The sequence below is a fragment of the Giraffa tippelskirchi genome, chromosome 13, assembly GCF_054371585.1.
Source record: "Giraffa tippelskirchi isolate mGirTip1 chromosome 13, T2T-mGirTip1v1.2.pri, whole genome shotgun sequence".
Classification (NCBI taxonomy): Eukaryota; Metazoa; Chordata; class Mammalia; order Artiodactyla; family Giraffidae; genus Giraffa; species Giraffa tippelskirchi.
In genome coordinates, this window is record NC_137287.1 from 34,586,591 (window position 1) to 34,609,992 (window position 23,402).

Here is a 23,402-nt window from a genome sequence, read left to right on the forward strand (position 1 = left end):
TTGATGTGAGAACTCGGCTTTCAAAAAGCCTAAAACCCAGTCAGTGGGTCATTAGCACAGCAGGCAACTGGGCTAAAAAAGAACAATTTCGGGATGGGCGATGTCTGTGGTCTTCATTTCTTCAAGGTTTCAAAAATTAGCTTAGCACTTTCCCAGATGGGGAGAATACTTACTCTTAACGGCTACGGTCATGGTTATGTTGAGAAAATTAAATTTCAACTATGCTTTGGAGTCTTACATGTGGTGTTTCTTCCTCAATTTTACTTGCACAGACTTGGAAGGAAAATTTTGAAGAGGAAATAAAGTATTCTAATATTACTCAGCTCATATCTGGGGTGAAACTCATTTTAATAATGCCATCAAACCCCACAGCTGAAATTCAAGGTCACGGCTTAAAACGTGCATACACTTGTAGTTTTCATTTACATGGGGATGTTTTCCTTTTTCAGCAATGCCACACGTCTTTGCTCAGATGGGCATTCCTTGTCTTATAAGAATGGAAATCTCTATCAGGATGCTTATCCAAATGTGGCCTATCAGAGCACCTCATCTCTCCCAGGCACAGTGATTGGTCCAAGAAGGACCAATCAGAATCTTTCCCTGGCTTGTGCTAGGTTTTCACTCCATGGTCTTGCTATAGAATAAGCAAGAAGCCATCACTTTAGCTGGTTTTTCTAGGCTAAAGCAATATATTAATACAAGTAGGCACAAAGCTACCAGATGGCAACTACCCCATGAAATGGAGGAAGCCGATTTGAAGTATGAAAAAGTATAGGAGGACTAAACATAATTGCAGGGTAGGAATAGAGATTCAGATGTAGAGAACAGACTAGTGGACACAGTGGGGGAAGGAGTGGGTGGGACGAATTGAGAGAGCATCACTGACATACACACACACACACACACACACACACACACACATACTGCTGCTGCTACTGCTAAGTCGCTTCAGTTGTGTCCGACTCTGTGCGACCCCATAGACGGCAGCCCACCAGGCTCCACCGTCCCTGGGATTCTCCAGGCAAGAACACTGTAGTGGGTTGCCATTTCCTTCTCCAGTGCATGAAAGTGAAACGTGAAAGTGAAGTCGCTCAGTCGTGTCCGACTCTTCGCGACCCCATGGACTGTAGATCACCAGGCTTCTCCATCCATGGGATTTTCCAGGCAAGAGTACTGGAGTGGGATGCCATTTCTTCCTACTACCATGTGCAAAATAGATAGCTAGTGGGAAGCCTCTGTATAGCACAAGGAGCTCAGCCTGGTGTTCTGTGATGGCCTAGAGGGGTAAGATGGGAAGGTGTAAGTGTGGCTCAAGAGGGAGGGGATATACGTATACTTATAGCTGATTCATGTTGTTGTACAGTAGAAACCAGCACAACATTGTAAATCAATTGCTGTTGTTGTTCAGTTGTCAAGTTGTGTCCGACTCTTTGCAACCCTGTGGACTGCAGCATGCCAGATCTCCCTGTCCCTCACTGTCTCTCCAAGCTTGCCCAAGTTCATGTCCATTGAATCAGTGATGCCATCCAACCATCTCATCCTCTGCTGCCCCTTCTCCTCCTGCCTTCAATCTTTCCTGGCATCAGTGTCTTTTCCAGTGAGCCAGCTCTTCCCATCAGGTGGCCAAAAGATTGGCACTTCAGCACCAGTCCTTACAATGAATATTAAGGGTTGATTTCCTTTAGGATTGACTGGTTTGATCTCCTTGCAGTCCAAGGGACTCTCAAGAGTCTTCTCCAGCACCACAGTTTGAAAGTATCAATTCTTAGGCGCTCTGCCTACTTTGTGGTCCAACTGTCACGTTCATTCATGACTGCTGGGAAGACCATAGTGTTGAGTATATGTACCTTTTACAAAGCAATTATCCTCCCATTAAAAATTTAAAACATTAAATTAAAAAGAAAAGATAATGTGAAAAGGAGCCAAGAGATGCAGAAAGTAAGAGCTCTGACAGCATCGCATATGGTGGAGCCAGGCATGCCTAAAGCTCGGGCTCAGTAAGTCCCTCTTTGCATTGGTTGTTGCTGTTGTTGAGCCAACTTGAGTCAGGTTTCTGTCCTGCAATGCAAAGAACCTATGCTAATCTCACATTTTATGGAAAGTCTTCCCCCCAGATCATCTGATTATAGGATAAAAGACTCACCACCCAAGGAAAATCATCTCTACATTTTATTTATTTTTTATTTTTTTAAACTTTATGGTTTTATTTCTTTGAATAATGTAAAATACTCAGAAAAGCACTAGGCCCATAGATGACAGTTAATAAATTGATAGATTTTTAAAATTAGTTTATTTATCTATTTTTTAACTTTAAAATATTGTATTTGTTTTGCCATACATTGACATGAATCCACCATGAGTGTACATGTTTTCCCCTTCCAGAACCCCCCTCCCACATCCTTCCCCATCCCATCCCTCCGGGTCTTCCCAGTGCACCAGCCCCAAGCGCCCTGTATCATGCATCAAACCTGGACTGGCAATTCGTTTCACATATGATAATTTACATGCTTCAATGCCATTCTCCCATAGCATCCCACCCTCGCCCTCTCCCATAGAGTCCATAATACTGTTCTATTTATCTGTGTCTCTTTTGATGTCTCGCATACAGGGTTATCTTTACCGATTAACTAAATACCATATATATGTGTTAGTATACTGTGTTGGTGTTTTTCTTTCTGGCTTGCTTCACTCTGTATAATAGGCTCCAGTTTCATCCAATTCATTAGAACTGATTCGAATGTATTCTTTTTAATGGCTGAGTAATATTCCATTGTATATATGTACAACAGCTTCCTTATCCATTAGTCTGCTGATGGGCATCTAGGTTGCTTCCATATCCTGACTATTATAAACAGTGCTGCGATGAACATTGGGGTACACGTGTCTCTTTCAATTCTGGTTTCCTCAGTGTGTATGCCCAGCGGTGAATTTGCTGGGTCATATGGCAGTTCTATTTCCAGTTTTTTGAGGAATCTCCACACTGTTCTCCATAGTGGCTGTACTAGTTTGCATTCCCACCAACAGTGTAAGAGGGTTCCCTTTTCTCCACACCCTCTCCAGCATTTATTGCTTGTAGACTTTTGGATAGCAGCCATTCTGACGGGGGTGAAATGGTACCTCATTGTGGTTTTGATTTGCATTTCTCTGATAATGAGTGATGTTGAGCATCTTTTCATGTGTTTGTTAGCCATCTGTATGTCTTCTTTGGAGAAGTGTCTGTTTAGTTCTTTGGCCCGCTTTTTGATTGGGTCGTTTATTTTTCTGGAATTCAGCTGCAGGAGTTGCTTGTATATTTTTGAGATTAATTGTTTGTCCATTGCTTTGTTTGCTATTATTTTCTCCCATTCTGAAGGCTGTCTTTTCACCTTGTTTATAGTTTCCTTTGTTGTGCAAAAGCTTTTAATTTTAATTAGGTCCCATTTGTTTATTTTTGCTTTTATTTCCAGTATTCTGGGAGGTGGGTCATAGAGGATCCTGCTGTGGTTTATGTCGGAGAGTGTTTTGCCTATGTTTTCTTCTAGGAGTTTTATAGTTTCTGGTCTTACATTTTGATCTTTGATCCATTTTGAGTTTATTTTTGTGTATGGTGTTAGAAAGTGTTCTAGTTTCATTCTTTTACAAGTGGTTGACCAATATTCCCAGCACCACTTGTTAAAGAGATTGTCTTTTCTCCATTGTATATTATTGCCTCCGTTGTCAAAGATAAGGTGTTCACAGGTGCATGGATTTATCTCTGGGCTTTCTATTTTGTTCCATTGATCTATATTTCTGTCCTTGTGCCAGTACCATACTCTCTTGATGACTGTGTCTTTGTAGTAGAGCCTGAAGTCAGGCAGATTTATTCCTCCAGTTCCATTCTTCTTTCTCAAGATTGCTTTGGCTATTCGAGGTTTTTTGCATTTCCATATAAATTGTGAAATTATTTGTTCTAGTTCTCTGAAGAATACTGTTGGTAGCTTGATAGGGATTGCATTGAATCTATAGATTGCTTTGGGTAGTATAGTCATTTTCACTATATTGATTCTTCCGATCCATGAACACGGTATATTTCTCCATCTATTTGTGTCCTCTTTGATTTCTTTCAACAGTGTTTTATAGTTTTCTCTATATAGGTCTTTTGTTTTTTTAGGTAGATATATTCCTAAGTATTTTATTCTTTTCATTGCCATGGTGAATGGAATTGTTTCCTTAATTTCTCTTTCTGTTTTCTCATTGTTAGTGTATAGGAATGCAAGGGATTTCTGCGTGTTAATTTTATATCCTGAAACTTTGCTATATTCATTGATTAGCTCTAGTAATTTACTGGTGGAGTCTTTAGGATTTTCTATGTAGAGGATCATGTCATCTGCAAACAGTGAGAGTTTTACTTCTTCTTTTCCAATCTGGATTCCTTTTATTTCTTTTTCTGCTCTGAGTGCTGTGGCCAAAACTTCCAAAACTATGTTGAATAGTAGTGGTGAGAGTGGGCACCCTTGTCTTGTTCCTGACTTTAGGAGAAATGTTTTCAGTTTTTCACCATTTAGGATAACGTTTGCTGTGGGTTTGTCATATATAGCTTTTATTATGTTGAGGTATGTTCCTTCTATTCCTGCTTTTTGGAGGGTTTTTATCATAAATGGATGTTGAATTTTGTCGAAGGCTTTCTCTGCATCTATTGAGATAATCATATGGTTTTTATTTTTCAATTTGTTAATGTGGTGTATTACATTGATTGATTTGTGGATATTGAAGAATCCTTGCATCCCTGGGATAAAGCCCACTTGGTCATGATGTATGATCTTTTTAATATGTTATTGGATTCTGTCTGCTAGGATTTTGTTAAGGATTTTTGCATCTATGTTCATCAGTGATATTGGCCTGTAGTTTTCTTTTTTTGTGGCATCTTTGTCAGGTTTTGGTATTAGGGTGATGGTGGCCTCATAGAATGAGTTTGGAAGTTTACCTTCCTCTGCAATTTTCTGGAAGTGTTTGAGAAGGATAGGTGTTAGGTGTTATCTCTTCTCTATATTTTTGGTAGAAGTCAGCTGTGAAGCCATCTGTTCCTGGGTTTTTGTTTGCTGGAAGATTTCTGATTACAGTTTCAATGTCCGTGCTTGTGATGCGTCTGTTGAGATTTTCTATTTCTTCCTGGTTCAGTTTTGGGAAGTCATACTTTTCCAAGAATTTATCCATTTCTTCCAAGTTGTCCATTTTATTTGCATATAGTTGCTGATAACAGTCTCTTATGATCCTTTGTATTTCTGTGTTGTCTGTCGTGATCTCTCCGTTTTCATTTCTAATTTTGTTGATTTGATTCTTCTCCCTTTGTTTCTTGATGAGTCTGGCTAATGGCTTGTCAACTTTATTTATCTTCTCAAAGAATCAGCTTTTGGCTTTGTTGATTTTTGCTAGGGTCTCTTTTGTTTCTTTTGCATTTATTGCTGCCCTAATTTTTAAGATTTCTTTCCTTCTCTAACCCTGGGGTTCTTCATTTCTTCCTTTTCTAGTTGCCTTAGGTGTAGAGTTAGGTTATTATTTGGCTTTTTTCTTGTTTCTTGAGGTGAGCCTGTATTGCTAAGAATCTTCCCCTTAGCACTGCTTTTACCATGTCCCATAGGTTTTGGGTTGTTGTGTTTTCATTATCATTCGTTTCTATGCATATTTTGATTTATTTTTTGATTTCTTCTGTGATTTGTTGGTTACTCAGCAGTGTGTTGTTCAGCCTCCGTATGTTGGAGTTTTTAATAGTTTTTCTCCTGTTCAGTTCAGTTCAGTCGCTCAGTCGTGTCCGACTCTTTGCGACCCCATGAATCCCAGCATGCCAGGCCTCTCTGTGCATCACCAACTCCCAGAGCCTACCCAAACCCATGTCCATCGAGTCGGTGATGCCATCCAACCATCTCATCCTCTGTAGTCCCGTTCTCCTCCCGCCAACAATCCTACCCAGCATTAGGGTCTTTTCCAATGAGTCAAACCTTCCCAAGAGGTGGCCAAAGTATTGGAGTTTCAGCTTCAACATCAGACCTTCCAATGAACACCCAGGGTTGATCTCTTTTAGGATGGATTGATTGGATCTCCTTGCAGTCCAAGGGACTCTCAAGAGTCTTCTCCAACACCACAGTTCAAAAGCATCAATTCTTCGGTGCTCAGCCTTCTTCACCGTCCAAATCTCACATCCATACATGACCACTGGAAAAACCATAGCCTTGACTAGACGGACTTTTGTTGGCAAAGTAATGTCTCTGCTTTTAAATATGCTATCTAGCTTGGCCAAAACCTTCCTTCCAAGGAGTAAGCGTCTTTTAATTTCATGGCTGCAATCACCATCAGCAGTGATTTTGGAGCCCAAAAAAGTAAAGTCTGACACTGTTTCCACTGTTTGCCCATCTATTTCCCATGAAGTGATGGGACCAGATGCCATGATCTTAGTTTTCTGAACATAGAGCTTTAAGCCAACTTTTTCACTCTCCTCTTTCACCTTCATCAAGAGGCTCTTTAGTTCTTCTTCACTCTCTGCCATAAGGGTGGTGTCATCCGCATATCTGAGGTTATTGATATTTCTCCCGGCAACCTTGATTCCACCTTGTGTTTCTTCCAGCCCAGCGTTTCTCATGATGTACTCTGCATATAAGTTAAATAAGCAGGGTGACAATATACAGCCTTGACGTACTCCTTTTCCTATTTGGAACCAGTCTCTTGTTCCATGTCCAGTTCTAACTGTTGCTTCCTGACCTGCATACAGGTTTCTCAAGAGACAGGTCAGATGGTCTGGTATTCCCACCTCTTTCAGAATTTTCCACAGTTTATTGTGATCCACACAGTCAAAGACTTTGGCATAGTCAATAAAGCAGAAATAGATGTTTTTCTCGAACTCTCTTGCTTTTCCGATGATCCAGAGGATATTGGCAATTTGATCTCTGGTTCCTCTGTCTTTTCTAAAACCACCTTGAACATCTGGAAGTTCACGGTTCACGTATTGCTGAAGCTTGGCTTGGAGAATTTTGAGCATTACTTTACTAGCATGTGAGATGAGTGCAATTGTGCAGTAGTTTGAGCATTCTTTGGCATTGCCTTTCTTTGAGATTGAAACGAAAACTGACCTTTTCCAGTCCTGTGGCCACTGGTGACTTTTCCAAATTTGCTGGCATATCGAGTGCAGCACTTTCACAGCATCACCTTTGAGGATTTGAAATAGCTCAATTGGAATTCCATCACCTCCAGTAGCTTTGTTTGTAGTGGTGCTTTCTAAGGCCCACTTGACTTCACATTCCAGGATGTCTGGCTCTCTTACTACATTGTGGTCAGAAAAGATGCTTGGAATGATTTCAATTTTTTTGAATTTACCAAAACCAGATTTATGGCCCAGAATGTGATCTATCCTGGAGAATGTTCCGTGTGCATTTGAGAGAAAGGTGAAATTCATTGTTTTGGGATGAAATGACCTATAGATATCAATTAGGTCTAACTGGTCTATTGTATCATTTAAAGTTTGTGTTTCCTTGTTAATTTTCTGTTTAGTTGATCTGTGCATAGGTGTGAGTGGGGTATTAAAGTCTCCAATTATTATTGTGTTTTGTTAATTTCTCCTTTCATACTTGTTAGCATTTGCCTTACATATTGTGGTGCTCCTATGTTGGGTGCATATATATTTATAATTGTTATATCTTCTTCTTGGATTGATCCTTTGATCATTATGTAGTGTCCATATTTGTCTCTTTTCACTGCCTTTGTTTTAAAGTCTATTTTATCTGATATGAGTATTGCTACTCCTGCTTTCTTTTGGTCTCTATTTACATGAAATATCTTTTTCCAGCCCTTCACTTTCAGTCTGTATATGTCCCTTGTTTCGAGGTGGGTCTCTTGTAGACAACATATATCAGGGTCTTGTTTTTGTATCCATTCAGCCAGTCTTTGTCTTTTGGTTGGGGCACTCAACCCATTTACATGGGTAATTATTGATAAGTACCTTATTTACTTATCAATAATTACCCATGGGGCCGGGGGTGGTGGCCTACAGGGCCATTATATCTACTACTGTGGGCAAGAATCCCTTAGAAGAAATGGAGTAGCCATCATGGTCAACAAAAGAGTCCGAAATGCAGTACTTGGATGCAATCTCAAAAACGATAGAATGATCTCTGTTCGTTTCCAAGGCAAACCATTCAATATCACGGTAATCCAAGTCTATGCCCCAAGCAGTAATGCCGAAGAAGCTGAAGTTGAACGATTCTATGAAGACCTACAAGACCTTTTAGAACTAACACCCAAAAAAGATGTCCTTTTCATTATAGGGGACTGGAATGCAAAAGTAGGAAGTCAAGAAACACCTGGCGTAACAGGCAAGTTTGGCCTTGGAGTACAGAATGAAGCAGGGCAAAGGCTAATAGAGTTTTGCCACGAGAACGCACTGGTCATAGCAAACACCCTATTCCAACAACACAAGAGAAGACTCTCCATGTGGACATCACCAGATGGTCAACACCGAAATCAGATTGATTATATTCTTTGCAGCCAAAGATGGAGAAGCTCTATACAGTCAGCAAAAACAAGACCGGGAACAGACTGTGGCTCGGATCATGAACTGCTTATTGCCAAATTCAGACTTAAATTGAAGAAAGTAGGGAAAACCACTAGTCCATTCAGGTATGACCTAGATCAAATCCCTTATGAGTATACCGTGGAAGTGACAAATAGATTTAAGGGTCTAGACCTGATAGACAGAGTGCCTGATGAACTATGGATAGAGGTTCGTGACACTGTACAGGAGACAGGGATCAAGAAAATCCCCATGGAAAAGAAATGCAAAAAAGCAAAATGGCTGTCTGAGGGGGCCTTACAGATAGCTTGGAAGAGAAGAGAAGTGAAAAGCAAAGGAGAAAATGAAAGATATTCCCATCTGAATGCAGAGTTCCAAAGAATAGCAAGGAGAGATAAGAAAGCCTTCCTCAGCGATCAGTGCAAAGAAATAGAAGAAAACAACAGATTGGGAAAGACTAGAGATCTCTTCAAGAAAATTAGAGATACCAATGGAACATTTCATGCAAAGATGGGCTCGATAAAGGACAGAAATGGTATGGACCTAACAGAAGCAGAAGATATTAAGAAGAGGTGGCAAGAATACACAGAAGAACTGTACAAAAAAGATCTTCATGACCCAGATAATCATGATAGTGTGATCACTCACCTAGAGCCAGACATCCTGGAATTGAAGTCAAGTGGGCCTTAGAAAGCATCACTACGAACAAAGCTAGTGGAGGTGATGGAATTCCAGTTGAGCTATTTCAAATCCTCAAAGGTGATGCTGTGAAAGTGCTGCACTCGATATGCCAGCAAATTTGGAAAACTCAGCAGTGGACACAGGACTGGAAGAAGTCAGTCTTCGTTCCAATCCCAAAGAAAGGCAATGCCAAAGAATGCTCAAACTACTGCACAATTGCACTCATCTCACATGCTAGTAAAGTAATGCTCAAAATTCTCCAAGCCAGGCTTCAGCAATACGTGAACCGTGAACTTCCAGATGTTCAAGGTGGTTTTAGAAAAGGCAGAGGAACCAGAGATCAAATTGCCAATATCCGCTGGATCATCGAAAAAGCAAGAGAGTTCGAGAAAAACATCTATTTCTGCTTCATTGACTATGCCAAAGTCTTTGACTGTGTGGATCACAATAAACTGTGGAAAATTCTGAAAGAGGTGGGAATACCAGACCATCTGACCTGTCTCTTGAGAAACCTGTATGCAGGTCAGGAAGCAACAGTTAGAACTGGACATGGAACAAGAGACTGGTTCCAAATAGGAAAAGGAGTACGTCAAGGCTGTATATTGTCACCCTGCTTATTTAACTTATATGCAGAGTACATCATGAGAAACGCTGGGCTGGAAGAAACACAAGCTGGAATCAAGGTTGCCGGGAGAAATATCAATAACCTCAGATATGCGGATGACACCACCCTTATGGCAGAAAGTGAAGAAGTACTAAAGAGCCTCTTGATGAAGGTGAAAGAGGAGAGTGAAAAAGTTGACTTAAAGCTCAACGTTCAGAAAACTAAGATCATGGCATCTGGTCCCATCACTTCATGGGAAATAGATGGGCAAACAGTGGAAACAGTGTCAGACTTTACTTTTTTGGGCTCCAAAATCACTGCTGATGGTGATTGCAGCCATGAAATTAAAAGACGCTTACTCCTTGGAAGGAAGGTTTTGGCCAAGCTAGATAGCATATTTAAAAGCAGAGACATTACTTTGCCAACAAAAGTCCGTCTAGTCAAGGCTATGGTTTTTCCAGTGGTCATGTATGGATGTGAGATTTGGACGGTGAAGAAGGCTGAGCACCGAAGAATTGATGCTTTTGAACTGTGGTGTTGGAGAAGACTCTTGAGAGTCCCTTGGACTGCAAGGAGATCCAATCAATCCATCCTAAAAGAGATCAATCCTGGGTGTTCATTGGAAGGTCTGATGTTGAAGCTGAAACTCCAATACTTTGGGCACCTCATGTGAAGGGTTGACTCATTGGAAAAGACCCTGATGTTGGGTAGGATTGGGGGCGGGAGGAAAAGGGGACGACAGAGGATGAGATGGTTGGATGGCATCACCGACTCAATGGACATGGTTTTGGGTAGTCTCTGGGAGTTGGTGATGGACAGAGAGGCCTGGTGTTCTGCTGTTCATGGGGTCGCAAAGAGTCGGACACGACTGAGCGACTGAACTGAACTGAACCTTATTTACATAAGGTAATTATTGATAAGTATGATCCCGTTACCATTTACTTTATTGTTTTGGGTTCGAGATTATACACCCTTTCTGTGTTTCCTGTCTAGAGAAAATCCTTTAGCATTTGTTGGAGAGCTGGTTTGGTGGTGCTGAATTCTCTGAGCTTTTGCTTCTCTGTAAAGCTTTTGATTTCTCCTTCATATTTGAATGAGATTCTTGCAGGATACAGTAATCTGGGCTGTAGATTATTTTCTTTCATGACTTTAAGTATGTCCTGCCATTCCCTTCTGGCCTGAAGAGTTTCTATTGAAAGGTCAGCTGTTACCCTTATGGGAATCCCCTTGTGTGTTATTTGTTGTTTTTCCCTTGCTGCTTTTAATATTTGTTCTTTGTGTTTGATCTTTGTTAATTTGATTATTATGTGTCTCGGGGTGTTTTGCCTTGGGTTTATCCTGTTTGGGACTCTCTGGATTTCTTGGACTTGGGTGATTATTTCCTTCCCTACTTTAGGGAAGTTTTCGACTATTATCTCCTCGAGTATTTTCTCACGGTCTTTCTTTTTGTCTTCTTCTTCTGGGACTCCTATGATTCGTATGTTGGTGCATTTAACATTGTCCCAGAGGTCTCTGAGGTTGTCCTCATTTCTTTTAATTCTTTTTTCTTTTTTCCTCTCTCTTTCATTTATTTCTATCATTCTATCTTCTACCTCACTTATCCTATCTTCTGCCTCCATTATTCTACTGTTGGTTCCCTCCAGAGTGATTTTGATCTCATTTATTGCATTATTCATTTTATATTGACTCTTTTTTATTTCTTCTAAGTCCTTGTTAAACCTTTCTTGCATCTTCTCAATCCTTGTCTCCAGGTTATTTATCTGTAACTCCAATTTGCAGATTTTGGATCATTTTCACTATCATTATTCAGAATTCTTTATCACGTAGATTTCCTATCTCTTTCTCTTTTGTTTGATTTGGAGGGCATTTATCCTGTTCCTTTACCTGCTGGGTATTTCTCTGCCTTTTCATCTTGTTTATATTGCTGTGTTTAGCATGGCCTTTCTGTTTTCTGGCAGTTTGTGGTTCCTCTTTATTGTGGAGGTTCCTCATTGTGGGTGGGGTTAGACAGGTGGCTTGTCAAGGTTTCCTGGTTGGGGAAGCTTGTGCTGGTGTTCTGGTGGGTGGAGCTTGATTTCTTCTCTCTGGAGTGCAATGAAGTGTCCAGTAATGAGTTTTGAGATGTCAGTGGGTTTGGTGTGACTTCGGGCAGCCTGTATATTGAAGCTCAGGGCTATGTTCCTGTGTTGCTGTAGAATTTGCGTGGTATATCTTACTCTGGAACTTGGTCCTTGGGTGGCGCTTGGTTTCAGTGCAGGTATGGAGGTGTTTGATGAGCTCCTATCATTCAATGCTTCCTGGATTCAGGAGTCCCTGGTGTTCTCAAGATTTGGACTTAAGTCTCCTGTCTCTGGTTTTCAGTCTTATTCTTACAGTAGCCTCAAGACTTCTCCATCTATACAGCACTGATAATAAAACATCTAGGTTAATGAGGAAAAGTTTCTCCACAGTGAGGGACACCCAGAGAGGTTCACAGAGTTACATGGAGAAGAGAAGAGGGAGGAGGGAGATAGAGGTGGCCAGAAGGAGAAGAAAGGAATCAAAAAGGGAGAGAGCAAGCTAGCCAGTAATCACTTCCCTATGTGCTCTCTGCCGTCTGAATCTCTCAGAGATGTTCACGGAGTTACACAGGGAAGAGAAGAGGGAGGAAGGAGATAGAAGTGGCCAGGAGGAGAAAAGGGGGAATCAAAAGGGGAGAGACAGATCCAGCCAGTAATCAGTTCTCTAAGTGTTCTCCACAGCCCGGAACACACAAAGAGATTCACAGAGTTGGGTTGAGAAGAAAAGGGGGAGTGGGGAGATGGAGGCAACCTGGTGGATAAAAAGGAGAGTTAAAAAGGAGAGAGAGCAATCAAGCCAGTGATCTCGCTCCCAAGTAAAAATGGGTGCTGAAGATTGGGTTCTTCAAGATACAAAGTTGATAACAAATACTAAAAAGCAAAGATTAAAAATCTAGAGTAGAGGTAAGGTTCTCAAAAATACCATATTAAAAAAAGAGAAAAAAAAAGAGAGGAAGAAAAAAAGAGAAAAAAAAAAAAGAAGAAGAAGAAAGAAAATAAGAAAAAACCCACCAGAGTCACAAAAATTATAAAATATACACATATGAAGTTTGCTTTAAAAATAAGGTCTTAAAAAAATACAAAGAAAAATAGGGTCTTTTTTTTTTTTTGCAAGGTAATAGTAGGTTATAAAAATGAAAACTGAAGGAGTAATAGGGGACTTAAAAATAAAAATAAAATAATAAAAAAATTTAAAAAATAATTTTAAAAGTTTTAAAAAATTAAAAAAAATAATAATAGTAAAAATATATCTAGGACATTCTCTGGAGCTGTTATGGACAGTGTGGGGTCAATTCATTTTCAGATAGTTCCTTGTTCCAGCTTGTACTTCTCAAGGTCCCTAGGCCCCTTCCTATGTAGTCGGTGCTAACTACAGGGTTTTAATCTGTTGCATCTGTCACTTCCAAAGCGGTTCCCTCTGTTTCTTTTAGCTTCTTCTGTTTGCTGGTCTCTTCAGTGTCTAATTTCCGCCGTGACACAAGGGGGGTGGTGGTGGTCACTTTTTTTAGTCTCACTTGTTCAGTTGTGCTGTGAGGAGGGAGGAACACTACAAACAAATCTCACTGGCGTGTGCTCACAATGTTTCGGCCACACTGGGTTTGCCCCGCTCACGGTGTGTGTGCTTTCCCAGTCTACACTGCTCAGGCTCTAGGTTGCACTGCTGGTAACAGTCTGAAGCAGCCCCTCGGGTTGCCTCTACTTCCCAGGTCTAAGCCGCCCAGGTTCTGGTTCCCGGGTACTTCACAAAGGCGTCAACTTGGTTGAACCTGGGTTTTGTGCCCTTCCCAGGTCCGAGCAGCTCCAGTGACCAGGTTTTTGGCTAGCACGGTCGGGGGCTGTGCCTTTTTCCCTTCCCCTGTCCCAGCCACTCGGTTTTCTGGGTGTAAAATGCGCACAGCTTACCAAGTGTGCCGTGCTCTCCCCTGGGGAGCTGATCTCTGGCTGCGACCCTCTTGGCGGGTGTCAACCCTCCAGAGTCCCAAGAAGACCTGGTTAGCAGCGAGGTCTGTTTGCAGTTTGATATAGGATGCCTCTCTGGGGCCGCGATTTTGCCCTTTCGGCTCTGGCTGCCCTCGCCTGCCTGTCTCCTGTGGGGGATGGGCCGGTCCGCAGCAGGCTTGCTCAGTCCTTTGTTCTGTGAGCGGGTCTGGCGGTGTCTTAGGTTAAGGCTTTATGCAGGAAAGCTATCCCACAGTCTAGGTTGCTGTCTCAATCTAGTTCCCTCAGATTGCCCTTGGGGCATTCAGGCCCAGTCCTTACCCAAAGCAATGTAGCCCGCCCCTCCCTGCCCAGCCCCTGCTTGCTAGTTGGGGATACGTGTGTCTGCGCTGCGCACCCACTGGGAGTTGCTGTTAGGTACGTAAACTGCGTTTTTTAATTATTTATTTATTTTTCCTCCCAGTTATTTTGTCCTTTGCGATTCCAAGGCTCACCACAGACTCACTGGAGAGAGTGTTTCCTGGTGTTTGGAAACTTCTCTCCTTTTTAAGACTCCCTTCCCAGGATGGATCTCCTTCCCTACCTCTTTTGTCTCTCTTTTTATCTTTTATATTTTGTCCTACATCCTTTCGAAGACTATGGGCTGCCTTTCTGTGTGTCTGATGTCCTCTGGCAGCATTCAGAAGTTGTTCTGTGGAATTTGCTCAGCGTCTAAATGTTCTTTTGGTGAATTTGTGGGAGAGAAAGTCGTCTCCCCGTCCTATTCCTCCGCCATCTTAGGACCGCACCCCCATCTCTACATTTTAGTACTTTAGCTCCCCCAGTTTTTGAGTTCTCTTGCAGATTAAAAAGACCCTTTCAGCATCATGTCAGGTTTACAGGGCAGTTGAAAGAGTATAGATTTTGAAATCCTTTAGACTTGGTTTGGAATACTGGATTTTTCAGCTAACAGCTTGGGCAGGTGGCTTCCTCTCTTTGAGCCTCAGTTTCTTTGTATATAAAATGAGGATGGGTTAGTAACAGTTCACAGAGTATGACAGCCTGAACCACCTATATAAACTAAATCAGAATCCCTGGAGATGACATTTATTGTTTTTATTGCTTAGTCGCTAAGGCATGTACAACTCTGTGACCCCATGAATGTAACCCCCCAGGCTCCTCTGTCCATGGAATATCCTAGGCAAGAATACTGGAGAGGGTTGCCATTTCCTTCTCTGAGGTATCTTCCTGACCTAGGGATCGAACCTGTGTCTCCTGCATTGGCAGGTGGATTCTTTACCACTGAGCCACCAGGGAAGCCTGGAGATGAAGTTTAGGTGTGAACTTTTGGCAAAAGCATTCCACCCGATTCTACTTTGTGGCTGTGTAAGAGCCTCTGGAGCTGGTGAGATCTAAGACAGGAGCTCTCAAAATCTAGGCTTCCTGCCAGTCCCCCAAACTCAACACTAGCAACCAAAATTCCAAAGGTCTGCAGAGGGGCTCAGAGGTCTGCCTCGTAAACAGGCTTTCTAGCTGATTTTGATGCATGCTGTTAATGGACCACAGGTTGAGAGGGGGAAAAAAAAAGAGCCTTAAGCTCTCTTTCATCTTTGATATGCTAAGAATCTGCTGGGTCAGGTATCGACTGGCAATATTGATCAGAAAGGGAATCTTCATTGGAGCAGCGAAAAGTCCAAGAGTTAGTTTTCAGAAATATTAGAATGAAGTCAGGAGAAAGACTGTAGGTCCGTAGGACACTGTCGAGATGAATATAAGGAGGAGGAAGTAGTGAAAATATGTGTGCTTGAGACCACAGGAATGGGAGAAGCCAGGAGCACAGAGTCAGAGAGGATTTGAGGTCCTATTCAAGTTCTTAACTGCTTAACTGCACTCACCTTTCCTCCAGGAGTTCCCATGACTCCTCATGAAAGTTACAAGGGAAAAAGCTTATAAAAAGGAAGTAAGCGCTCTTTCGGACTTCCCTGGTGGTACAGTGGCTAAGAATCCGCCTGCCAATGCAGGGGACACAAGTTCGATCCTTGATCTGGGAAGATTCCACATGCCTTGGGGCAATTAAGCCTGTGCACCACAACTACGAAGATGTGTGTTCCCTGAAGCCTGTGTTCTGCAACAAGAGAAGCCACCACAGTGAGAAGTCGAGCAGAGCAGCTAGAGAGAAGCACTGCTCGCTGTAACTAGAGAAAAGCCCCAGCAATGATGACCCAGTACAGCCAAAAATAAATATTTTTTTCTTAAGCTCTTTAGACGTGGGAAAATTCCCTGAGAAATGTTTTAGGGAGGAGTATGGGAGGATTTGGGGGAAACGGATGGAAGATGAGATCATGAAGAACAAAATTTGGATTATAAATGGAAGCACGAACCAAGGCATTTATTGACTTTTTATTTTATTTTTTTTGGTTGCTCAGTCGTGTCCTGCTCTTGGCAGCCACAGGGACTATAGCCCACCAGACTCCTCTGTCCATGGGATTCTCCAGGTAAGAATACTGGAGTGGGTAGCCATTTCCTCCTCCCAGGTATCTTCCCAATCCAGGGATCGAACCTGAGTCTCCCTCATTGCAGGCAGATTCTTTACCAACTGATCCACCAGGGAATCCCCTATGGGCTTTGGTAGAGGTAATTGTACACAAACAGAATATTCCATCACTAGCCCATTGCATCCTCAACGTTGGCATCTAGTGGACACTGAGAACTGGGACCCGCTGGGTTCATCCTCCTGGACTGTGCAGGGCAGGCTGGAGAGCCCAGTGATTACAACTGTCAGCGTAGCTTGCTTCCTGCCTGAGTCTATCACCCGGAGCTAAGTTTGACTGTGGCCCCAGGATCCAAGAGGCTTCCTGACTTTCCTACATACCACTCTGGGACAGAAGGGTTTCCTCAGTTGCTTCACTGAATTGGGTTTCTGTGTGTCCAGCATGGTTTCGTATGACACCCCGTAATTTACTGAGAAAAAGGGAAAATAGAACCCATGGAGAGCCTCACAAGGTGGGTGACCCTACATTGATTGGGGAAGTCCCAGCTTTGGGGGGTGGTGATCAGCAGCTTCTTACACACAACCCGCACTCATGAGCCTTGCCTTTTGAAATTGACACCCTCTGTCTGCCCCTCCTCTGGGCTCTGTGGGATGCACCTACTGACTTCCTTCTAACACTAGGCCATGTCATTTCTGAGAAGTGAAAGTGAAAGTCACTCAGTCGTGTTGGACTCTTTGCAGCCCCATGGACTGTAGCCCACCAGGCTCTTCTATCCACGGAATTCTTCAGGCCAGAATAGTGGAGTGGCCTGCCATTCCCTTCTCCAAGGGTTCTTCCCAACACAGGGATCAAACCCAGGTCTCCCACGTTCTAGGCAGATTCTTTACCAGCTGAGCCACCAGGAAATCCCAAGAATACTGGAGTGGGTAGCCTATCCCTTCTCCAGGGGATCTTCCCAACCCAGGTATCAGCCCAGGGTCTCCTGCAGTGCAGGTGGACTCTTTGAGAAGACGTTAGAAAACATCAGGGTTTCCATCTTGCAGATGCTCCCTGTGCTCTTTCCCCTCAGTTCAGTTCAGTTCAGTCACTCAGTCATGTCCAACTCTTTGTGACCCCATGCACTGCAGCACGCCAGGCCTTCCTGTCCATCACCAACTCCTGGAGTTTACTCAAACTCTTGTCCATTCAGTCAGTGATGCCATCCAACCATCTCATCCTCTGTCGTCCCCTTCTCCTCCTGCCTTCAATCTTTCCCAGCATCAGGGTATTTTCAGATGAGTTAGTTCTTCCCATCAGGTGGCCAAAGTATTGGAGTTTCAGCTTCAGCATCAGTCCTTCCAATGAATATTCAGGATTGATTTCCTTTAGGATGGACTGATTGGATCTCCTTGTAATCCAAGGGACTCTCAAGAGTCTTCTCCAACACCACAGTTCAAAAGCATCAACTCTTCAGTGCTCAGCTTTCTTTATAGTCCAACTCTCACATCCATACATGACTACTGGAAAAACCGTAGCTTTGACTAGATGGACCTTTGTTGGCAAAGTAATGTCTCTGCTTTTTAATATGCTGTCTAGGTTGGTCATAACTTTTCTTTCACAGAAAATTAACCCATCTGATCACATGGACCACAGCCTTGTCTAACTCAATGAAACTATGAGCCATGCCATGTAGGGCCACTCAAGACGGACAGGTCATGGTGGAGAGTTCTGACAAAACGTGGTCCACTGGAGAAGGGAATAGCAAACCACTTCAGTATTCTTGCCTTGAGTACACCATGAACAGTATGAAAAGGCCCTTTCCCCTGGTTTTCTGTAATGAGGAAGGCTGCTAAGCCTCCCTGTGGATAGATCCACATGGTGGGAACCAAGGAAGTTCTCTGGGCCGCAGCTAGCAAGAACCTCAAGCCTTCAATGCAACTGTCCACAAGGAAGTGACCGTTGCTAATAAACTTGGCAGTGAGCTGGCACGTGGATCCTTCCCCTAAAAAACCTTGAAGACAATGGTGGCTCTATCAAGTGCTGTGATTGGAGACTTGGGAGAGACTCTGAGCCAGAGACCCTGGCAAACTGCATCTGGATTCCTGGCCCACAGCTGTGAGAGTAAATGTTTGTTATTTTAAGCTACTAAATGTTGGGATAACTTATTATGTGGCACTAGATAACTAGTACATGGGCTTAGGGGCTTCCCAGGTGGCGCTAGTGGTAAAGAACCGGCCTGCCAATGAAGGAGATGTAAGAGACCTGGGTTCAATTTCTGAGTTGGGAAGATCCACTGAAGAAGGGAATGGCAACCATCTCCAGTATTCTTGCCTATAGAATCCTATGGACAGAGGAGCCTGGTGGGCTACAGTCCACGGGGTCACAAAGAGTTGGACACAACTGAAGTGACTTAACACACACACAGTTGTTCTGTCTGTAAAAGTTAGGGAACCCATTTCTAAAGTTCTGGGAACACAATATTAGTGACAGGTCCATGTGGCATGGGGAGCACTTCCAAAGCTCTGCTGCTGCAAAAAGACCAAGCTTTTAATCTGGCTCCACCAATTTTTAAAAATATATATTTAATTAATTTATTTGGCTGCACCAGCTCTTAGCTGTGGCACATGGGCTCCCCAATCTCCTTGCAGAATGCAGAATCTTGAATTATGGCATGGTAACTCCTAGTTGCAGCATGCGGGATTTAGTTCCCTGACCTGGGATGGAACCATGCTTGCTTTGGGAGTATGGAGACTTAGCCACTGGACCAGCAGGGAAGTCCTTGGCTTCACCAATTGTATTAGCTGTACAATCTCCTCTCACTTCGTGATGTTTTGATTTTCTTATTTGGAAAAGAGAGATATCTTGGAAGGTCAAAATTATAGATAAAGTAGTTCTTATTACAGAGATGATGATGCTTTCATGGGCTTCCATGGTGGCTTAGTGATAAAGAATCCTCCTGCAATGCAGGAGATGTAGGAGATGCAGATTCGATCCCTAGGTTGGGAAAATCTCCTGGAGGAGGGCATGGCAACCCACTCCTGTATTCTTGCCTGCAGAATCTCATGGACAGAGGAGCCTGGTGGACCATAGTCCATAGGATCACAGAGTCGGACATGACTCAAGCAACTTAGCATGCATGCACTATACTTTCATATTGTTGATATAAAAAAGCAGATTTACAAGATGTGGTTGGCAGGATTATAAGATGGCCCCCATGCTCTGTATAACTGAGAGTCCCCTTGATTAACATGCTCTGAGTAATTTCCTTCCCTGGAGTGTGGGGGAAGCCTGTGGCTATGATATCGCTCCCCTGAATAAATTTCTTCTTTTTATAATTTTTTTTTTTTATTGGCTGTGTTGGATCTTCATTGCTGCACTGGGTTTTCTGTATTTGCCGGGCCACCAGGGAAGTCCCAGAGTGCGACATTGTTAATGAGTAAAGAGATAGTGAAAAAACCAAGACATTGGGCTTCTATGCCTTGAGGGTTGAGGACGGAGCTGGTCAAGGGGAGAAGGAAGCCCTGTAGTTCTTCCAAATTGCTGTTTCTGAACCACCCTCTTGGAGGAGAAGGGGATGACAGAGGATGAGATGGAGAGGGGATGGAGAGAGGATGAGGAGGAGAGGGGATGACATTTGGATGGCATCACTGAATTGATGGACATGAGTTTGAGCAAGCTCCGGGAGTTGGTGATGGACAGGGAAGCCTGGCGTGCTGCAGTCTATAGGGTTGCAAAGAGTCGGACAGGACTGAGCGGCTGAACTGAACTGAACCATCTTCTTGGATCCACCCTCTGGATTCTCAGTCCACCTTCTTTGGGATTTAGAACTCGGTGACTCAGCCAGGACAATACCTCAAAGACAAGTTTTTATGTGTCGAGTTTTTTCTCTAGAAACTGGGCCTCCATGGCAACGAGTAGTAGAAAAATACCTAAATGCTGGGGTTCCTCAGAGGATCGAGGTGAGCCCAGGCTTGTCTTCCTGAGAAGCATGGGGTCTCTGCTCGGGCTGAGCACTAGGACCCCAGTGACAAAGCCGGTGACATTCCAGCATCACCCCTGGGATCTCACTTCAGGAGCTTAGCTTACAGGAGATTTGGAAATAGGGTGGGGCCAGAGGGTCACCTATAGTCTGAAGCTTCCTTGTCTCTTATGGGAACCACGTGTGGCTGTTGAGGCTCGAAATATGACTTATCCAGATGGCGATGATGGGCTGGATAAAGTTCCCGACAGACACCAGGCTTAGTACAAGGAAGAGAATGCAAAGCCTCACTGTAATAGATTTTTGTATCAATATAGCACATCAAAATTATCATATTTTATACACTCATGTAAATGAAGATAAATCATTAAAGTAAGTAAGGAATATATGACGATATATTATTATGAAATTAACTTCATCTCTTTAAAAACTTTTTGGCATGGTTGCTAGATCATTTAAAATTACATATATATCATGCATGATATTTTGATTGAGCAGAGCCCATGTAAAGCATGAAGAAATCTATACCAGAGAAGGTAAGACAAAGAAAAAAATGCAACCTTGGATTAAAAAATACAATCCAAATAAATCTATATAAAGATCACTAGAGAAGGAGTAAATTACTAGGGCCTTCTCTGGTGGCTCAGCGGTAAAGAAGCTGCCTGCAACACAGGAGATAAGGGGTCAATCTCTGGGTGGGAAAGATTCCCTAGGAAGAGGAAATGGCCACCACCCACTCCAGTATTCTTGTCTGGAGAATTCCATGGAGTGAGGAGCCTGGGGGGTTATAATCCATGGAGTTGCAAGAGTCGGATACGATGGAGCATGCGCTAGAAGGAGTGAGAGACGTAAATGATGCATTTGTTATGCACACATATTTGTAAGAATCAGTGGGAAGAGTTTCCCAGTCTTTCACTCCCTCCCTCTCTCCTTCCTTCTTTGCTTCCTTCCTTTCCTCCTCCTTCTTCCTCTCTCTCTCCCTCTTTATCTATCTCTCTCCTTCGAACATTCTAGGTAGCACAACTTCCCTTGGTCCTTTCCTCTCCCAGCCAGTGGCATTGACTATCTCTGTCCAATAACCCTGCTCCAGACCAGAGGTCTCTCACCCCAACGCCTAGCTGAGATCCTGGCTGGCTGGCAGTAAGGGAGCAGGGTTTGGGGAGAATTGGAGAGTTATTGCCCCGTCTTACGAAGGCTTCAGCTCACTGTTCCCAGGGCTTTCCTGGTGACTCAGATGGTAAAGAATCTGCCTGCAATGCAGGGGATCTGGGTTCGATCCCTGGGTCAGGAAGATCCCTGGAGAAAGGCATGGCTACCCACTCCAGTCTTCTTGCCTGGAGAATCCCACGGACAGAGGAGCCCGGTGGGCTACAGCCCATGGGGTCACAAAGAGGTGGACGTGACTGAGTGAGTAACACACACAAGGGGGCTTCAGCTCACTCCAGGAGAGAATGTAGATTCACTTCTGCCCCACCTTCCAGTTTCTCAAGGGAAGAACTCTGTGAAATCTCCCAGTTCTCAAACTTTGGACATGAGCTTGTTTCTTGCAAAGACCTTCACAGACCCAGCAATAGAGTCTTAGAGAACAGATGTAACCCCTTCAGCCACCCCTACCAGCCTGCAGCTGGGACTCAGCCGCAATATCCTGGTTTTTGATGTAGGACAGACAGAGTATTTTCTTCCTTCCTAAAACTACCTCAAGGATTTGGAGGTTGAAGCTGAGAAATTAATACTAGGAAAACTGGTGGCTGGACTTCCTTGATGATCCAGTGGTTAAGAATCTGCCTGCCAGTGCAGGGACATGGGTTCAATCCCTGACCCGGGAAGATCCCATGTGCTGCAGGACAGGTAAGCCTATGGGCCACAAGTACTGAGCCCGTGCACCCTAGATCCCATACTCTACAACAAGAGAAGCCACTGCAGTGAGAATCCTTCACACCGCAACTAGAGAAAAGCCCTTGTCCAGCAATGAAGACCCAGCACGGACAAAACTAAAATAAATAAATGAAGGAAAAAATGGTGGTAGCCTTTTGGAAGGTCTAAGAGGTGAGCCGTGGCCTCTTGCCCAAGGGTCAGGTTCCGGCTGCAAACTGCCCACACCGACGACCTCTCTCCATTCCAATCTCAACCCACCCACCTGGGTGGAGACAGTGTTCTGTTAGGGAGAAACCAATTTGGATGCAGGGGACGCGGAGACTCACTGGCATTTTGAGCTTATCAACGTCCTTCCAAGTTCTCTCAGTCCAGGTTGTTTGGAATTTGGCCCATTGTCTGCATTGCTGACTCGGTGGATATGGGTCTGAGCAAACTCCAGGAGATACTGAAGGACAGGGAAGCCTGAGGTCCTGCAGTCCATGGGGTCGTAAAGAGTCGCACCCGACTTAGCGACTGAACAACTGTGGCCTGAGGGATCCCTGCGGTCCTTCTTAGTTTATCTAACTGTGTCTCTGGGGCAAAGGGTAGATCTTGATATCTATAACAGTTTTTTGAGGGAGTGGGGAAGTTGGCATTATTTTGCTTTACTTTAAATCCTCTAAATGAGGAAGGAATGGAATGTTCTAGGGCAGCTGTCCTCAATCTTTTTGACCCCATGGACCGGTTTTGTGGAAGACAATTTTTTCACAAACTGAGGTGGGTCGGTGGGATGATTTCTGGGTGATTCAAGCACATTACGTTTATTGTGCAATTTATTTCTATTGTCTTCCCTTGTGGCTCAGATGGTAGAGAATCTACCTGAAATGCGAGAGACCTAGGTTAGATCCTTGTGTTGGGAAGATCTCCTGGAGAAGAGAATGACAACCCACTCCAGTATTCTTGCCTGGAGAATTCCATGGACAGAGGAGCCTGGCAGGCTACAGTCCATAGGGTCACACAGAGTTGGACACGACTGAAGCAACTTAGCATGCATGTGCCCTTCAAGGTAATTCTATTTTTCTCTGTTTTAGTCACAAGGAAGAGGAGGCTTCATGGGGTTAAATACCTTGACCTGGAACAACATGATGGTGCTGAAATTCACACATGGGGCAGAGTGGCTCTAATGCTGTGTTGCCTGGCAATTGCGGGCAGTGGGGGGGGGTGGTAGGCGTGGCTACACTTTTGTGGATCTGCAAACCCAAAGCAGAGACACACTGCCAGCCCCACCCCTGGCACTGGGCTGTTTCCTGGGTGGTGAGAA